Source organism: Harpia harpyja, chromosome Z (genome assembly GCF_026419915.1).
Source record: "Harpia harpyja isolate bHarHar1 chromosome Z, bHarHar1 primary haplotype, whole genome shotgun sequence".
NCBI lineage: Eukaryota > Metazoa > Chordata > Aves > Accipitriformes > Accipitridae > Harpia > Harpia harpyja.
In genome coordinates, this window is record NC_068969.1 from 1728837 (window position 1) to 1743792 (window position 14956).

Genomic DNA, 14956 nt, shown 5'->3' on the forward strand with positions numbered 1-14956 from the left:
CTGCCGAAGCACGGCAGGGAGAGCGTCCGGGAAGGCTGCCGGCGGGCCAAGGCTGGGGTGATGGAAAATCCGTGGTGGGAAGGAAACAACAGAGCGTCTGGTAGTTTGAAACATGGCTACAGTTTTCCTGTGCGCTCTGGCTGCGAGTCAGTAGCGACAGGCTGCGAAATTCCTGTGCTAAGCCGATATCCCTCTGACCCCGGCATGCAGCACCCTCGGGGCTGAGCCACGGGATGCAGCTCAGGGAGGAGACCTGGGAGAGGTCCTGGAGTCAGCGGGGTCCCTCGGGTCCGCTGGGGTCCCCCAGAGCAGAGCAGAGCCCTGCTGTGGGATCCCACCCCCCCCAAATGCAACGCCATAGGTTGTTCAGGAGACGCGTCCCCACTCAGACGGATGCTGCAGAGGTGCCTGCGCAAGGGGGCAAAGAAGCAAAGAAGCCCCTTGGGGGGGCAAATGTCACAGCGGCCATCGGTCCCCTGCAGCGTAAAGCCTCACCTTTCGGTAAGCTGAGCAGCAACGTTGCTCTGCCCCAGGCAGCCACCTGCGCCAGAAGGAGCAGGAGAGCACAAAACGGTTTCTGCCAGAAAGAGAGGCCCAAAGCAGGTATTTCAGCAGCAACAGCAATGCTGCTTGCTGCCAGCCAGGCATCCTTCCCTGGGAGATGTCTCTCTCCCATCCGCACCGGGACGGGGCAGGGGTGCGAAGGGGAATCGCCTCCGGGCGACGGCCGGGGAGCAGCTGCCTGCAGGAGGGGGCTGCGGACCCTCCCGTGCCACCGCGGCCAAGCACCAGGAAAAGAAGGCAAATAGCAGCGGAGCAGGGTATTTTCTTTCCATTAAAAGGCCAGCAGGACCGCAAGCTGTTTGTGTATAAAAACGTCGGTAGGGAGACAGAGGAGTAAACTAATGGTATCATCTGCTCCGAGGAGCAAACTAATGGTAACATCTGCTCCGAGGAGCCCTTCGCAGAGTGACGGTGCGCGCAGGGGCAGCAGCCAGCCCGCAGTTCGGGGGGGGGCAGCGGAGCGAGGGGAGAGGGGAAGAAGGTCACCTTCAGCATCCTCGCCGTCCTCCTCGGCAGCGCCTGCGAGCGAGGAGGTGCGAGAGGCGACGCGGGAGCAATCGTCCGTCCCTCAAGCGGCCTCCAGTAACTCAAACAGGGGAAAACACGACAAGAAGAAACCACCCTTGGAAACCTTTCGTCTCTGTTCCAAGGGGCCGAGCGGGGAAAATGCTCACAGAGGGTGCGTGCGGCCCCTCCTCGTGCGCAAAGGGCAGGGGGTGCAGCCTGGGATCAGTACTTTGCCCGGTGAATCGCCGCAGAGCCGGACGCGGGTCCCCACCGCTGGCAGAGCCCCCAGCTCAGGGCTAAATTCATGCAACCCAGCGACGACCGCAGCCGAGACCAGCCCCTGCAGCGAGGCGCGACAGGTCTCGTCACCACAAACCCGAGCGTTGCATCCGAAAAACAGCACCCTCAGTCTCACAGACGCTTGGGAGAAGTCCTTACCGGAGCTGACGCCTTTTTTTGCTGTTCTGCTGGATCCCCTCTCCCCGTAGCGCAGAGCCGCTGTGAGATGAGCCCTCCAGGACCGGGGACGTGCGGGCGGCTGGATCGCCTGCTGCTGCGTGCATTACCGGGCACCAGGACCCCCCTGGCCAGCGCCCGCAGGTTATCCATCATGTTACCCATCACTTCCCACCTTGGAATGCCTGGCGAGACATACACAGAAGTACTGAAACAGTAGAAGGAGACAGAATCCCAGTTTTATCAAAATAAATCTTTGAACAATACACCACGGTTCTGAAACTTCCTACCACTACGCATTGATGAAAGGTGTGAGTGCTTGCATGTGGCTGTAGAAGACCGAATAAACAGCGATAGATGTGAGAAGGCTCTGATAAAATTCATCTCCAGGCCTGCAGTGAAAAGGAACAAAACCCTTTTTTTCCCCCAGAGGTGAAACCAGCATTTCAGAAACCCTGAGCCTGCATTTCTTTGAAAGGCTGCCTCCTGCTCCCCAGGAAATTCCTAGACTAGAAAAATCACTCTCTAACTACGTAACAGTGGTGATAAACAAGAAAGGATAAACATATCAAGAGATACATGAGCAGATAAAAGCAGGTATCGGCTGTGCAATCAATCCACATTGTGAAAACAACTGCCCGTAAACAAATCCTACTACCTTACAACCTGCTTTTCTACAAGAAGCAGGGGTTTTTCCCCTCAATAATAAGTTATATTTAGGGATAAATCCCAAACACGGAGGAATGCATTAGGCAAAAAAAATCCCAAACCAGTTTCTGCAGTATTACCTGGGAACCTCAGCCATAAACCAGCCCCCCCAGGGGTTCATATTGCACAAAGTGCCAAGCAACAGCATCAGCAGCCGGTTTGGTTTCATAGAATGGTTTGGGTTGGAAGGGACCTTAAAGATCATCCAGTTCCAACCCCATTGCCCTGGGCAGGGACACCTTCCACCGGACCAGGTTGCTCCAAACCCCATCCAACCTGGCCCTGAACCCTTCCAGGGATGGGACATCCACAGCTTCTCTGGGCAACCTGTTCCAGTGCCTCACCACCCTCACAGCGAAGAACTCCTTCCTTACAGCTAATCTAAACCTACCCTCTTTGAGTTCAAAGTCATCACCCCTTGTTCTACGGCAACAGGCCCTACCAAAAGGCCCCAGGTTTACAGGCTGCCGTCACGGTTTCGAAGAGCAGGACAGCAACACGGGCTACAGCGAGCCAAGGAGCTCTGCAGAGGTGCCACCGAGTGAGCTACAGCAGCGAGGGGACATCTCCACTGTGAAACTCTGACCAGCAGCTCTTCCTATATATGCTGGCAAAAACTGAGGGTCTCACCTACCAAGAGAAAAAAAAAGAAACCGAGAGAGTCTGATCTCAGCACACGTGGCATGGGAGGGCAGAGCAGCCTCGTGCCTTTTCTCAGCACGTTCGTGCCCGGCCGAGGTCCGCACCACTGATGGATTGCTTTCTCCACTACCAACCGCCACACCACATCCACAGGTTAACAGACGCTTCACGGTTAGATTACGGGGACCTGTTTTTCAGGATAGATGGAAGTCCGTATACTCTTCTCTATGTAAAGCTCTCCCAAAGGATTTTATGATCATTTGTCATCCTTAAGCCCCTAAAGTCTACAGCAGGCTGCAGGCCAGCCCAGAAGTGCCCACGGTGCAGCTGCCCCAGGACAGCCCGGGACCCGGGAGTAACGCTGGGAGCGCAAAGCTCCGTGAAAAAAGTTTTTTCCCTAACCCAGCCCGGGAAGCAGAGCGAGACAGCCCGCGCGTCGCTCCTGGCCACCAAGGCAGGTGGGTCCCAGGGTCTGAGCTGGGGCGTTTCGGTTTCTCTTGGGCAGCCAGCCGCCGCAGCACAGCCTGCGACACCGCAGGGTCCCCGGCAGCCCCCCCGTATTGCGTGCAAACAAAATAAAGCCAGCAAAGAACAAAACGCTCTGGCCGCCCTTGCCCGCAGCCTCCCTCTGGGCATTGCTTGCAGTACCATGACTGCATTCATTTAAGAATATCAGGTAAGCGCATTTATTTGCCTTGCTGTGCCACCCATCCCCGTTCCAGGAGCACACGAGAAGAGGGGACACGCTGGCAGACAGCAGCCCGGGTTATTTATATGACAGAGCAAAGCAAACGGTGCGCTTCACTTGTTAGCTGAGAAGGAAATATTAATGGCCTTTTCTTTAGTAACCGTTAGTCCATGGAAGTCTTTGATGCAACACCTTTTTCTCTTCCAAAAAGTAATACAAGAAATCTTCTTCTATATCTAGTTTTACATCTGCGTTGACAGAGGTAAATGAAAAACAAACAAGCTGAGGGGAGCGCAAGCGAGCACCGGCAAGTGTTTGCCCAGCCGTGGGCTGTTACCCTCGGATTTACATTCCAGGAGTCACACACCGCAACTGGAATTCTCTCTTCGTTTCACACTTACATGTCCTGGCTAGAGCCAGGCCCCTCACACTCTGCACAGCTGGTTTCGGGACACCATCCCTATTGCAACTCAGTAGCTTTTAATCAAATTATTGGGTTTTTTTGTTTTGGTTTGGTTTTTGTCTGTTTGTGTGTGTATGTGTGAAACTGCACTAACAGTAACACATTCCAGGATCATTTACATCTTAAGAAACATGTTCCTGGGTTGTTTTGGTTTTTCGAAAAAACAAGCTATCCATGGGGGGGAAGGGTTGTGTGTGGAATCTTTTAAATAGATGGGTTTAGCTACTATCTTTGTTTTTCAAAGAAAAGACAACATAAAAAAATATTTTTCATAGTAAAGAAAACTAAAGGGTTGTCCCCCTTTTCCCCACCAATTCAGTGTTTAATTGTCAAACTATTTTAACAATTCTGGGAAACTAAAAATACTCTGACATTTCTGCAGGAAAAAATAAGTTACATTTAATTCTTAATCTTTACTCTAGGAAGCACTAAGACACCCTAGTGAGAACCAACCTGCTAGAGAGGCTCCTTTCTGATTGAAGATTTGTACCTTATCACAACCAAATAACCTACAACCTTGGCAATCTCAGTCCTTTTCAAAGATATTTTTGAGGATTTTTGTTCTTTTGTGCGTTTGCAAAAAAACCTTCGTGTATAGGGCATTTCTGACAAGGTAACCTGTTAGTCTCTAGAGACAAGCTTTAAGCACAGCAGGCTCTGGGAAGCTCTCGAAGACAGGCTCTTGGTTTGCTTCTGGAAGAACCAGAGCAGGGGAATTGCTCTCAGCTTTCTGCCGCTCTGCTCCGTTTCAGGGCTGTCCCTGCTGAGCGGTCCCCACTCCGCTGGCCGGAGATGCTGCGCCGATGCGGTTCCCGGCTCGCTTTCCCATGAAACTGATTTTAGTGCTGTAAAAGACATTACGTCTGCAAAAACAGCTCAGCAGGGCTTGAGAAGCTTTATATCCTTGTTTACATTAGCTTGTTGAATTCTCTGAACAAGAGTTTAGCTTTTGTTGAACGATACATTTCACCTGGCAGAAGAACTGATGCTCCATTTCTTACAGAGGCTAAACTCCCATTGACTTTAATAGCTGTCTGGCCAGCATAAGACCTGGAAAACCATTTAACGGAGCCATTTAGTACTGAAAATGGCCCAATATATGTACGAAAAGAAGCTTGTTTAAATGTTGGAGCTGATTAGAGCATCCCTTAAATTAGTCAGTGGCAAATCTTTCTCCCTCCTTCCCTCCGTGACTCGCGAGCAGCACGTTTAACATAGCTCTCATCCCCAGAAACTAAACTGCCCATTTTTATTCCGGAAAACAAAAGTAAATATGTTGTATGTTCTCATCATGATCAGAATGACCTGCTTAATAAAAATACATTAACAAGTCAGACTGTGGAGTTATTTCCTCGGACTGCAACACCGTACCTAAAGGGCTTCTCTAAACGGTTATAGAACAGGCTGTATCATCCCTTGAAAGTGTAGAAGCGCTATTATCGTTAAAAGCAGTTCGATGCAACGCTACAGCCTGCGGACATAACTCTCGAGTCAACCACAGCAATAAGAAAGCTTTAGCGATTAGGCCTAAGCTGATACTGATGTCTGTCTCGCATCTGGAGTAAACGGCACCAAACCATTTCGTACCCGAACAAAGAGAAAGAAAAGCAGCGTATGGAAGAGCGCAGGCTGAAGGGGGGCTCTGACGGCAGGTAACCCGTCACCCTCGGGACTAACACTATCATCCCACGTTTGGTTTGTGCTTGGATGGAGACCCGAAACAGCATCTGGCAAAAGGAAAACGAGGCAACAGAGGTCCCCGGCATCCCCTGGCAGCTGAAGGAGGAGGTGGCCCCCCGCACGCAAGCGGGTCCGGAGGCAGCTGGAAGAGTCGACCCAGAAGGGCTGCCCGGATCGGAGCTGCCCCGGGTTTGCATGAGTCCGGAGCTCAAGCCTTCTTCTGAAACGACAGCATTCAACACAATAAAATAAAGCAAATACTGTTCAACTATGGGGAACAAGTCAAACTGCGCTAGCTTGTAGCCTTGTTGCTCTGGTCACTGTCCTGCTTAATCCCAGCTGCACCCTGCTGTGCTCTAAATTTGGAGTAAACTGCTCTTATTTTCTGTCGGATGTGTTAGGGTCGTGACACCGAAACTCTCAAAGTGAATCAGCGTGAGCAGACAGCGGTAGCCCGGCTCTACCGAGGACACACAGAGCCCCGTGCCTGGAAGATAACCTTTGGGTATTTTGAGAGTACAGACTTGCAGCCCTGAGGGGGGAAATCAAAGTCCGGGGACACACTGTCTCTCATTTTATCAAAATGCTTCCGATGGGAACGAGGAAGCCAAGTTCTTTAGAGCTAAAGCTCCTCTGCCCTGTGAGGACAGAAGCTTTCTCTTTGTTTTTCTGACATTTGCTTTACACTGGAAAAGACAAGAGGGATTGAATTTATTAGGCATCTTCAGTAACCGAGCTATGAGCCGGCTGCTGTACCTCTAATTAACAACAGGTTTTAGAAAACTCACCTCGGCTGTTTTCCTGCATCGCAGAATATCACCAGTCAGCAGCGCGTCCCCCGCTCCAACACTTCACCCAGAGGCTATCCAGAATGAGAAACAGAACAAAGACATTATGGATGCAAACGTGCAATTTCTGCTCTCAGATCGAGAATACAGAATAAGGCTTGGGCTCTGCACGTGACTGGAATTGAAGATGTCTAGCACAAATATAAGAGACACTTACACTGCTATTCAGGGTTTTGAAGCTTGCAGGGTGTTGGTTAGTTACAGATTGCCCTCCATCTATTTTTACAGATGAATCCCGGTCTTTTCGCTCTTACTTGTTCCTTTGATTTATTTTTCTCTTCCAAAAAGGCAGATCAACACAGATCGGAAGCCCTGGGATCACACTTTCAGAAAGTATTAGGGGTACAGAAAAATCTGCGTTGACCTCTCAGCTACACCCTCACCAACTCACATGCACAGCTCCAGGTTACCTTACCTGACCAAAAGAGGTCATGCGCTTTAGGAAACTACATTATTGCTGAGAAATAGAGCTTTTTCTTTTTTTCTTAATAAACTTTTAGCACTGCTAAAAGGGGAATTAATATTTTAAAAGTTAAAATCTTCTCTGGCTGTCCCAGAGATCAGAAAATCTTCCCCTACATGCACAAAACCAAAAGTGAAGAATTGTGAGTATCAAGAAACAACCAAAATGCCAAGATGACAAGTATTTTCTGTAGAAAAATGTTTCCCCTTCCTTGTTTGCTAAAAGCCTGATGATTTCCTAAACCAAACCAAAAAGCAACCCCCCAACCTTCTCTTACAGAAGTGGGACCTGTTGAGTTCCAAGACCCCTCTTCTTCGTCCTTCAGAGCATCCCCCGGCCTGCGATCCCTCCCCACTTTACATCTCTGACTCCCAGCAGACTCAGGGCTCCTGTGTAAGACACAAAACCCCCCAAAAGGTGCCTGCGACACTTTCCCTGAGGTGAAAACGCAGGTGGCATAGCGATAATTACTGAAGACACGAGTCGAGGTATGTGTGCGCTCTCACCCTTACAGCCGCTGCGCCCTTGGCTGCTCCTTCAAAGCATCCTCACTTTCTGAAAGCAGCCCAAGTCCTACACTCGGCTCTGGAGTTTCAGAGCAAGAAATACAGCAAATGAGATGTGGCATGAAAGGGGAAACGGAGGTCAGCTTTTCGCTACTGCATACCTTTGTCTTAAAATTCTTACATATTACTTTTGCTTAAAAACCCTTCAAAGTTTCGTATTTTTCCACTTGGGAGTAAAAGAAAAAAAACTACAAGTCATGCCTTTGATAGGAAAGGGAAAAGCCACAACGCAACCGTGTTGTCTCTACAAAGAGCAAACGAGACGCTTTTGCCGATGAACTCGGTATGTGAAGTACCACAAGGTTCAGATTTCCTACCAGAGTTTCATGTCGCCCATCCAGACGAAGTCAAAGTATTTCTTTAATTAAAAACAAACCCACGAACTCCGTTAAGAACCTGGTTTTAGTTGTGACCAAGGTAAATGTGGACGTGGAACAGAAAACAGTGTTGTAGTTGGACTTGGCTGTACGGCCAAATCACCTGAAAGCAAATCACTTGCAGTTATTGTGGGCGCTTTAAAATGTGTTTGTTAACTTTGAAATGAATAATGAAATATGTCTCTTTTCCTAAAAAGACAGCTATATTGTTGTGTAATGAAGAGCAGATGTCAAAAAGTATTTCAAAGACTTGGAAAAAAAAAAAAACCAACTTAGAAAAACAGCACAAAGGCTACGCTCGCTAACTTTGCCGGAGCTGCCCGCGTCCCCCTTACAAACGTTGACGCTGAACGTGTTGTCGCTTTGCTTTAATTCGAGAGCACGGTTCCTGGGACCTCCAGCATGTGTGGTCTCCGCTCACCCACCCCTTTCCGCCGCACAGGCACGTCACGAGCCGGGAATCTCTTCCCAGCAGCGGGAAATTTCCCTTGGCGCGACTGGCAGCAAACAGCCCGTCCTTCTGAGGGGAAACCGCGAGCCAGATGGGAAGGGAAACGCATCTCAGAACGAAGCGCGAGGCATAACCGAGCCCAGCGGACGCGTAGCGGGGACGGGTGCCCTCCCGGCCGCACCGCCAACGCGCGGGCTCCGGGCAGCCTCCCCGGCAGCGCTCCTCCTCATCCTCCCTCCTCCGCAAGCACAGCGGGGGCCGGGGCAGGAGCCAGGAGTCTCCCACCAAGAGAAAAGGGCCGGATCCTCATCGGATGTATCGCAGCCGACTTGCTTTGGCTTCAGGCAGCATCACCGGTTTACACCGCCGAGTAACCGGCTCGGGTTTTTTTAAGAGTGTTTAAACTGCAAAACTGAGTTCAAGTTTCATGTACAATTTTATTAGAGGGCAGAATTGCAGCCAACTGTTTATCTGGTGTCTGGCCTAAGTGCTGATAAAGACTTGGCTGAAATTTATATAATCTGCCATTAATAAATGCAATTTATGATAGTCTCAAGGAAAGACATGACCGCTGCTGGCTCTGTTAATGCTACACTCAGCAGAGGCCAGGGAGTTCGTCTGTACCCAGACAAGACTTAATTCATTTTTTTGTCCCTAAACGCTGGTGATTTAGGTCAGGCCCACGACAAAAGACTATGTAAATCTAAAGGCTCCAGGTCAGAACTGCCAGGCCTTACTAATACGAGCTCAGGTGCTTTAATACAACCCAATACCCTACTTTATAATTCCAGTGACCCACCTAAATCAAATATTGGCTCCAATAACCACACTCCAGTTAAAGTGATAAGCCCTGAACCTGACATGATAGATGCATGAGCTTAATTTTACACACTAGAAGTAGTTCTGCTGAAGTGCAGCGGGACAGAGCACAGCTCATAAACACCTTTTCAGAACTAGAGACATCGAGATCAGAGACAGAGAAAACCTATTACACCGTGTAGTCCAGGACCCCTTACTGCTCCCTCCGCCCACCCCCTTTTTTTTTTTTAGCTGCACTTCAGCAATTTGTGAGCTCACACAGACTCTCTTTGTGCTTTACCTCTGCCCAACACTTAGCCCAAATGTCAGGATCCCAGCTCCAGACGGGGTCTGCTCAATGCTCTCTGCAGGGCAGCTGCTGAACACCCCAGTGCAAAACACTGCAAGGAGAAATAGCACATGCAAGCAGACAAAAAAAATGAATATACAGGAATGACTTTGGTTTCGGTTCATGATGCCCCATCAGAACAGAATTAAGTCAAGGAAATAAATTTATTTGGCAAATGGTGTCATATTTAAACCCAGCTTAATACAAAGGCGCATATTCCATTGCCTATAATACATTTAAAAATTTACACTTACCGTTAATGGAATGTATACAAATCTGATCCTTACGTAAGCTCTGCATATTTAAAGGAACCTGTATTTAAATGTACATACACTTTATAGTTCGAATTCATCTTCTGAAAAATTCCATGACCCTATCTGAAAGCCAAGAGACATTTCTTTTCAAGATCTGTGATGAATGAGATCCAGACACAGGACTGTTTCACAAAGTATCATCCATGCCAAAATCTTCATCCAAAGAAAAATTCCAAGAACTATTATGAGGATCTAAATATCAAAGACCTCGTTCTGCTGTATTCCAAGCAAAAGAGAAATTTATAAATGCATGGATAAATCACTTAAAAAGTACATGTCAGAAGACATTAAAAGGCAGGCACCTAAAATATTTTCTAAAGTATTACTAAATGAGTAATTTTTGGATTATCTTTTCAATGTCTAATATCACTATTATTTAGTGCTAAAGGATTGGAATACGTTTACTCATTTTAAGATGGAATTTAATTATCGGAGTTTAATTCCTCTAGATAACCTGACTCTGCAACAGGGTGAAATTCAAAGGAGACAATGCAAATAACAGCAAACGCTGCAGAATTTCACTGAAAACCAGTTTTAAAACTCATCTAGGCTCTTTTCTCTACCCCCACCTACTTTGAACTACTCCAATACTCCCAACCAGACAGGACAAAAATTCTTGGCATCAAAGGTAACACCACTGCTAAAATTTGGCTCCAGGTATGAAGTTGTCCAGAACAAATTTCCTCTGACAGCTCTTGCCAAGAGACCCAGTTCACAAGCCCTCCTCCTGGTCTGTCCACCCGGCTCCCCACCTCCGTTCCCTAAATACCTTCAGGTGGTGGGATCCCTACACCCGCTCTCTCTGGGTTGCGATTCAAGTCCAAACATTTCCAGTGTGCAGTCCTACTACTGCTGGTCTCCAAAGGAAAGCGACCCAAGAGCAGGCGGAAAGCTGAGCTCCATTAAACATCTGAAAACACCACCGACAGACAAACCGCTGAGCATTTAGGGACTTGGGCGACCTTCTGCTACCAACTGCATCTAATCCGCGGCAGTGCAAACGAAGCAGTGATGGAGATGAACCCCGTTTAGAGCCACTAATGAGAGAAGAATTTGGCCTTTTTTTGAACCCGAGACAAAACCTGACCGGGCAGGGCGGGGAAAGAGCACACACGGTGTATTTGTTGCTTTCCAAGGAACAGTGCTGCTGCCGTGGGGTTTTCTGCCAGACACCCCGACCCCGACGCTGCTCAGCCGTCCCTCCCCACAGCGATGCAGGCGAAACACCCAGTGGAAAAACTTGATAGACCAGAGCCCTAAAGACCCTCCTCGATTTGGCTCTCATACACGGAGGTCCCTCAGGTACTGAGGTGTGACTGGGACAACTCTCGTTGGCATCCCAAGCAGAATAGCCCACGTAGTGGGTATTTCTGTGCTAAAGAACCCACAGCTGAACTTTGATGTACCTATAACCATTTTTGTTAACATTGATGAGAACAGATCTTGATTAGGAGACAGCAAACATTACAGTGCTGAGGCCGTTAGCCAGTGGCTCAGTGATGGTGTCTGTTTAAAGAACAGAAACGTATGATAAGACTTAGGTGAACCATAACACTCATATATCAAATCTTTAACACACTTTATAATAGCACTACGCTTGAAAAAACATTCCACAACTTCAGTAGTGAATACGTTTACAAAAATACTGCTGGTAAACAACGAGATTATTGAATTTGCTTCATAAGTTTTTGTCACACGTGGCATAAGTGGTTTTCATTCACACGCTGCATCCACCTGGTTTGTTGGCCTGCGGCAGCCGGGCATCCCTTGGTAACGCGCACGAGAGAGAAGCCAGGACCGTGGTTAAAAGAATTTTGCATTTCCTTGACTCGAAGAAGGACCAAGGACACTTTTGGTTACACAGAACCTAGATCACAATAAAGAAACGAAGCCGCTTTGGCGAGAACATAAAGGGAAAGAGCCTCTTAAACCGCAGAGCCTGCCCTCCCCAGGACCCCACGCCGGGGTCTCCCCCCGCTCGGGGCTGGCCGGCGGCGGGTCCTCCCCGAGAGCGTCCCTGGTACCGTTTGCTCTGCTTCAGGGGTGGCATGTCGGCGTTTTACAGCTCGTCCGTTAAATTGTGCTGATCTGGGCGACTTGCCCGTTTGTGTTTGCGGGGTGATTTTATTGTTTTTCTTTTAATTTTGTGAACATATGCAGAACCTATTGAACATACCCATTTAAGGCTGTTTTCATCGCAGATTTAACACGAGTTTGCTGCGCTCAAGTTAACTTCCCTTGCATTAGCTGTGCTTAAATGAGAGCAGATACAGCACTAAATATTACTCAAACTGCACAGAGATTGCATTAGCAGCTGGGGAGCTGCGCTAGCGCAGGCTGTAAGCAACATCCCCAGAGAGAGGAGCCAGCTCAAGTTCAAAAACACAAATAACTGTTTGCGTGTGCAGACAGGCCCGAGAGGTATAACTAGAGGTAAACCTGCAGTGAATGCTAGCCTCAGCAAAAATCACCTATTATCTGGCTAGACACAGAAGAGAATTTGATGCAGTCCTACAGCAACTTTTAAAGACAAACCCAAATGCTCTCCTAATAAAATGAACACAAAACAATTTACATTTATCGGTGCTTATGTAATTGATTTGGGCCTCCAGCTGTATGGAAGTGATCAAGCTCTCTATGTTTCCACACACAGACAATTATTAGCTACCCATTCTTGATATTATCAAACTCGATCAGTTTCTTCAATGAAGTTGAAAGCTGGTCATCTGCAAGCATCTCTGAACACCCCGACAATTCTTTTGTTCAGGTCGTATTGCAGAAAAGTACCACCAATTCCTTTGCAAAACACGTGGAACAATTTTCACCTTGTTCCTCAAAACCAGCCATTACTTCATCTCCCTTCCCCCACAGCCGTTGTCTTTCTTAATCAGACATACTAATAAGTCAGTATTAAAACCATACACATTCCTTTCATGCTGTCCTTTGGCAAGACCTTGGCAGTTTTTCTTGTATTATGCATTCCCTTTTTCCAAGCGGCACTGTGTTTTGAGCCCCTGCCGTTTTTACCAGAAGCTTTAGGGCTACAAATCTCAGGCATCTGTCAGTCAAAAATATGTTTCCCATCTGGCTGTCTCTCAGTCAAACTCAAGCCTCGAGAGACCTCTGCACTAAAACGATTCTCAAAAGAACAGAAAAGTTGTTCAGCGTACAAGAAAAGAATTCACCACAATTATAACAACGGAAATTAATAAAGCTATCGTGCATTTGTAAGTGAAATAGTGCTTGCTGGCAGCATTCAGCAGGGAAATCTGCACAGACACTTTCCGACTAAAGCACAGCAATGCTTCCTAGGAAGTGAAAAATGTGCCAGTTTACCTGCCAGATACAGACCCTGCCGGTGGTGTTTACTGGCGTTCATACGTCTGGACTGCAACATTCATCTACCTTTAGACAATTCTATTATTTTTTCCTCTTCTTTAAGCTCCATGAGATTCTTTGCATCTCCATTATTAATATAACAATACCAGATTTTGCACATAAAAGGGGTATTTGGGATAGCGTGAATTTATGGGGAACAGACACTAGTATGAATACTCTTCACGGAGGGAGCTGCTGAAAACCGGCGAGATGTGTTGCAGATAAACGTAAGCAGTTTCTATACAGTGCACACGGGTACACCAGCATTGACACTGCATAGGAACTGACTAATGAATACTTCCAGACTATCCTATCTCCTCATGCTTATAACACCACTTTATCAAAGCTGAATTCACTCTTAGACACCTCGGTAATTCACAGTGACTTAACAGAGCCAGTTCTGTAACTTAACCCAGCAAATTACCTCTTTCCAATCTGCAGGGCATGTGATGCACAAGGTACAAGAAAATAAGCAGCTCTTGGAGGAGATGCATTTATCTGATTCACGAGGGATGACTTCCCAACTCAGTAAGTTCATGATGCAATGGAAATGAGTTGTGGGATTTAACGCGAGAATATCTACTACTACATTCAGGTATTCCTCATGTTATAGCAGCTCTGTGAATGTAATCACGATACTTAAAAGTCTACATACATTCCTGCTACCACCGTGGGACTTAGTTACAATTAAATACTCAGAATTTGCTGCTTTCGCCAATCAATCAATTTACCCTGAAGCATCTCTATATTCTCCTGGTTGTATCCAACTACAGAAAAAAAAAAAAAGAAAAAGCTTTTTGATGGACAGCCTACTTTTGAAGCTTTTCTGAGATGAAAGCAGAAAAAGAATTGTACCTTCTTCCTTCTTCCCTTCCCAGCGGGAGCGAAGCTCTGCCCCCGAGACCTTGAGATGCCAGACCTGCACCCAAGTCCGGAGCACCCTTCACTCGGTGGCCTCCTGCTTCTGCCACAGCCAGAGCAGAAGAGCATCACGGACCGGTAAAGCAGGAGATCAACTCTGCCATCGCCAGCCTTGCCCTTTCGGGAGAATCCCAAATGGGGAGAAAGGCACACGTCTTTCCCGCTCCGTCTCAGCCAGCTGCCCTCTGCCTCCCTGGGGAGCTGCTCACAGCAGAGGTGTGGGATCCACCTTCTCGGAAAGTCCTTGTCCACGTGCTTCAGAGCAAAGGCCAAAGCTTACCAAGCCTGAAAGAGACTGCAACAAGAAGCGTGAGCCTGCGAATCCCTCACAGATGAGCTCACCCAGCCGATGCGTGGCTCAATGTTGCAGGGTCTTCTAGTGCTGGTCTGCGTTCTTTGGGGCACTGAGCAATAGGATCAGGTATTTGCTTTCACCTGGGGAAGGGCAGCATAGTCGTCTGCCTTTGGGCACCGATTCAGCTCAAAGTAGCATCTGAGCATATGACAGCACTGTGGACAGTTACGGCGCAAAATTTAAAAAAAAAAAAACACAACTATCTGAGATTAAGTTAAGCCATCAGAAAGATGATTCCCATAATGTGGCATTTTAAACATGTAATGATTGATTTCCCTAATAATAATGGAGGCAGTGTCCTCTAGTGGTTAAAGCACTGGACATGGAGTTATAAGCCCAGCAGTCCGCTCTTCGCTTTGCAGGTAACTTCTGTGTAGCCTTTGGCAACTCACATCGGATGAGTTCCATAAAGCCACTGAGGTGCTTAA

General features: G+C 47.7%; 1 long non-coding RNA gene across 1 annotated transcript; it reads right to left on the reverse strand.

Annotated features, from left to right (window-relative positions):
* Positions 1-3868: 3868 nt before the first annotated feature.
* On the reverse strand, positions 3869-7126 carry LOC128137351 (uncharacterized). The gene is made up of 3 exons (XR_008233674.1): positions 6714-7126; positions 6497-6570; positions 3869-4873 (listed from the first exon to the last, which is right to left on the reverse strand). It is a non-coding gene; the product is annotated as an uncharacterized LOC128137351 (long non-coding RNA).
* Between the last annotated feature and the right edge of the window lie 7830 nt (positions 7127-14956).